The sequence below is a fragment of the Pinus tabuliformis genome, chromosome X (genome assembly GCF_031772625.1).
Source record: "Pinus tabuliformis cultivar Carrire ecotype Pingquan chromosome X, CPIR1, whole genome shotgun sequence".
Taxonomy (NCBI): Eukaryota; Viridiplantae; Streptophyta; class Pinopsida; order Pinales; family Pinaceae; genus Pinus; species Pinus tabuliformis.
In genome coordinates, this window is record NC_142308.1 from 304,282,560 (window position 1) to 304,288,216 (window position 5,657).

Consider the following 5,657-nt stretch of genomic DNA (forward strand, 5'->3'; position numbering starts at 1 on the left):
TTAGGACATAAGCATATACTATTCATCATGCATTCTCATGGTGAATAAAATTAAGAACTCTTCTCATAAACAACTGGAACTATAGCATAGAGAGAGTAAGAATCTTCATACACACATTCCATGCATGTGACATCAATCAACCTTCACTTGTTTTCGAATTGTAATAATCTTAAGTCCAATTCAATTAATGCATATAAGTTCTATGGGTTAGTCATACAACACTAACCAATCTCAACTACCAATCATCTTAATGAAACCATGGCAAAACTTAATCAGAAATTAGTTATGACAATCAAGTCTCGCTGCTTGACTCATTGCATGTTTTCAATATCTAAGGGGTTCTTCTAATGTCCTTTTAAAACAATTTGTCATCCTATTCAAGGATATTCCACATAATTTATATTCATGCATTGACTCACTAAGTTTTGTTCATTGTAACTTCAATTTTGTTTAATAAATGAATCATTGTTATTGCCATATTTGCAAAGTAAAAGTTGGTAGTTGATTGTCACTTTCCTCAATGAGTGTTCAATATTGTTCTAAGTGCGACAAAAGTTTCAATGTATTTTATCCTCATCAGGAATATAATGTCATGAACATAGCTATGCAGCAACTTTATTACTTACTACTCAAAGCAGTTTAAACACGAATCACACTTATCATGCCAAAAATAGTGTACTATGTAAATCAATATGTGAATGATTAAACTCATACCTGAGTTAATGCTCACTGGTGGCATACCTCAATTTATTTTCCGCTTACCAATTCCCAAAGGTGCTAGTGCTGCAACCTTTAGCTCTGATACCACTTGTCACAAACCCCGGTAACCTCGCATGTAAAAGGTAGGGAGTTAGAATTTTTATACAAATTACCACAAGTAATTATCCAATTCACAACTCCACATTCATCGTTAACCATTAGATATAAAGTTCATTAGTACATAAAGTAAACACAGTAGAGAACAGTAAGACACATAACCCTTAACAACTACTGCTGTAGTGTAATAACATAAACTGTCTAATGAACCTTGCATCCACCTTGCATCCATTTCATGTTTTCCTTAACCATATTCATTAATCTCTTACTTGGGCATTATGAGTATCGCAACCAGTAAAGAATCATCATCATCAAGTATTCAACATCATCAAATTGACACAAAAGGCAATCACACCACTGAACACCGATGTACCCTGGAAACCCCATAGGGTGAAAACCAACAAACATTTAATCTTATTATTAAACGCTCGTGACGGTTTTCACCCCTCACTCAATGGCTTATAAGGGATTCCATCCCTTAGCCATTGTTATTAAAATCATTACAATGAATTATCATTAAGCTGTCACATAACTAGCTAAAAGCTAATACAGTTTTCATGTAATCTTTTATTTACATACCGCCACATACAACATCCCTTGTGGCATGATTGTTCTAGCAATGTACGATCCTACAACTTGAACTCATCTGCATGGACCAATAATCCTTTTCCTGCCATAATGTTAGACATCACTTTCCTTAGGCACCAACCGCCATCGTTTCCTGTCAATGTAGTTGTCAACAAGCTTTGGCAACAATATTAGATACAGTATTAATCATTCATTAAGCAACCTCTAAAAGTGATCTTTTAACATCTACTCATCTGCATGAGCAAGCATAACATACTAATTAACTAGTACATATATTCAAGTAAATTCTTGTTCTACTTTTCACAATGCTTATTCACACTAATGCATATTTCTCTCTAAGAGATCTAACCATTAGTTTTTACAAGTCCATGTTATCATTATCAACATTGACATCATGATTTCATTTATAAATAATCATATTATTTAGCATTTTCCCTTCGCTCAAGCACATATTCGTAGAGGACAAAACATTAAGGGATACCCTTGAAGGGACTAACTACAACATCAGTTATAATCTGCTTACATGAAAATTTACATAAACTTTTACCAAAAGAGCTAGTCTTTTAGCCATTACTTTTGTTGCCTGCAAACATGTAAAGCAAACTAACACAACTTGTTGTCTCTTCCTGCATGCATATGTATACCCTTTCTAATGAAAGCTAGCACAAATCTCGTGTGCTTACACATCTCGTTCAACAAGAAACTAAGATAATAGTTACGTTAGCATAAGGTAATCACATATTATTTTCCTAAGGAATATGACTCAATAGTTATGTCCATACAAGAACATACCTCTATAACACGATGGCTAATCCTTAGTGCATCCCATAACTTATCATAATCGCCCTTCTTTGATGTGTGCAACACATATCCCCTTTCTTAGTATTTTACCATATAAAAATCCAACTTAACTTCAATTTCTTTATATGCATTCTTTTTTTTCCATAAATGCAATATTAACTTCTATTTCTTTAATATGCATTCTCCCTTCCAAAGATGCAATATTTACTTCTATTCCTTTAATATGCATTTTCTTTTCCAAAAATGCAATAGCTATTAAACAAAATAACACATATTCATTTCCTTACCCAAAATAGCTATGTCTATAAACAAATAACACATACTCATTTCACAATACTAGCATAAACTCTTATGTTTTCCAAGATTGTCATAAATACTTATCTCTTCAGTTGTATCACCATCAAGCTGAAGCTGCTGTAGACATGGAGCGCACAACAGCTGCAGCAATGCAGCTTGAAACAATAGCTGACAGGGGAACTGGACCGCATGTAAGTCACGGCGAGAAGCACAGCCTCCCACATCTCCCCGGCCTCCTCCTGCAGAAAGAAGTACCACAACCTCTCTTCTGCCACATTCTGCCACCATTGATCGCCAGGACCTGCAATCCAAAGTGGCCATTACAGAGTCCTTGAGGCCGAGTCGTGGACTGAGTGAAGGCGAACAGATATAGGCGGCCCTCGAACGGATCCAACGAATCTAAAACAGAACTAAAGGGCAGTAGAAGATGTATAATACGCAAAACCGGAGAGAGAAACGCCTTGCTGGTGGCCAGACAGCCATCGCAACATTAAAAGAACCATCGCCAATTCTATACCCTGAATTGCATGAGTGTAATTCTTGCAATTGAAGCCAAGCAACAGGTTTCGTGTGGTAAAAACCAAAACTGCAGGCACGCAGCGCTTATTCCCTTTTTTGATCTCCTCATCTCCCGCATGAAAAAGCTCCAGCCTCCGCCCAAGAACCAACTGTCATTTCTTGATTTCAGTTTCCGACGAACAAGAATCGGTTCACAACCAACTCGTAAATATTTCATAATGGTTTATTATGATGAGTTATTACGGTAGGGATGTTACATTAAACTCAAGTTTTTGAAATCTTTTCCAAAATTTGGTTTAAATTAACCACACAAAAAAAGGTTATTCCATCTATAAATTAGACTATGCAAATTCAGAATTAAAATAGATTTTAAACAGATTTAATTATTAATTATAATTATAATTATTATTTTTTGTATTTTATTTTATTTTATTATTATGTAATTTGATTGAGTCAAAATTCTTTATTACTAATTCTAATTATTATTTATTTTAAATTTCATTTTATCTTAATTTTTTCTTTGATATAATTTGATTAAGCCATACATTTTAATATAACATAATAGGATATTATAACATATCTTCCATATTAAACTAGAGAATGCCTCTCAACACAGTACTACTTTATAGTTTTAAACAAAATGATATAATATTTAAACAAATTGTTTATGTAATTTGATGAAATCATAATATTTGAGAGAACAAAAGTTGGTTGGAAAAGTCGACCAAGAAAAGTGATTATGTGATAATCTGGAAAATATTTTCACAAGAAAAAAAAAAAAGAATCACAAAAACCTAAAATCCAAAAGAATAAACCATTATAATATATCTTCCATACTAAATTAGAAAAATCCCAACACCATAATTATTTATAATTTTAAATAAAATCATATAATATTTATCCATTAATTATATAAATAAATTTCAAATATTATTTAATTACTTTAATAATATATTTTCATAAATATAATTATATATTTTTAAACTTCAAATAAAAATAAAAATAAAATAATATTTACAACCAAAATAAAAATAAAAATAAAATAATATTTATAACCAAAATACTTGATTTAAACATAAGTTAAATAATATATTTACATAAAATTCTAACCCACATGTTAAACTATGAAAATAACCAACTATAATTAACCATCTTAATAAATCATATAAATAATAAATAGTTCTGACTTCATAAATCATATAATAATAAATAGCTCTGACCTCACAATTATGTAATTAGAAACTAAACCTTAAATGATAATCTTAATTATAAGACCTTAAACTTCATAAAATATCTTCATCAATTATTCCTATTTTTTTAAGTTGAAAATGAATTATTACATCGAAATCCTTTGCATTCCTCACGTTAAATAGTAAAGTACTTTATTGCTGGGAAAAGCAAGACTTAGATAAACTTATTCATTTGAAACCCGACAATAAAGACGAGCATTATTTGCTTTTCAGGCCATTTTCACATTACGTTTACATTTAACATGTGATTTCTTCATGCTATTTTCACATGATATTTACATTTTTTCATGTGATTGAGTGGTAAAGTCAAAGAGGTTTACTTTTTGGTTAGGAAAAATTTTGAAAACGATTTTATAACATCATTTCTTAAATTTCGAGTCATTATCTCACCGAACCTAACCAACATAGTCGTTTAGCTAACGCGTATCTCCATTCCCACAAATCCTAAGTATAATATGGATGCCCATTCTTAATCAACTTTTAAACTAACTATATTTCTCGGAAATATTCCTTATGTATGTTTAGGTATCTGAAATGAGTTAACCGTAGGGCGAAGTTTCATTTATGGTGGTGAGGTATTGGTTTTATTTAAATGTAATAATTGCTAGTGAGATAAGTTTGTTTGTTTTTCCTTTTCCTCTAAGTTTATTGAATTGTTTTGTGCAAAATATTATGAGATAAAAAGAGAATGCACAATTTTTCGTTACTAATTATGTTATATATTGTATTTATAATACTAAATTTTACAAGAACTGCTACGCCCAGCTGCCGCGCGCGCCCTCTGTGTTTTCCTGTGATCCGACTGTGTCTGCCTAGGCTCTCGCCTCCAGCCATGGCCCCCTCAGATCCGCCTCTGGAGGGGGTCGATTCTCAGCGCGCCTTCTCTGATTTAGTGAAATCCCTACCCCCGCAGCGCCCCAGGCCTGCTCTTTCAAGATTTGTCAAGAAGTTGGATGTACTCTAGGAAGTTCAGTTGCCTCCGGCCCTGCCTCGCATGGCGGCTTTGTCTCTCGCTGAAAAAGGTCTCATAGGTCAATTTACAGGCCTCTGGCCTTCTCCTAGAACTGTTCAAAGATGGGTTGAAAGAAACTGGTCTGACAAGATTCAAGGGAAAATCTCCATCAGGTTCTATGGGAAAGGGTACTTCACATTCCACTTTGAATCTAAAGAGGACAAGGATTTAATCTTCAGAAATGGGCACTATTTCATGGATTCCAAGGACCTCTACCTCAACAAATGGACTCCAGACTTTGATCCTGAACTGGATGTCCCTAGCGCTGTTCCGATCTGGGTTCGTCTCCCTCATCTCCCTCATCTCCCTCTTCACTACTAGGGAGATGAGTCTGTTTGTGCCATCGAGAACGCAGTGGGAAAATACATCGATCG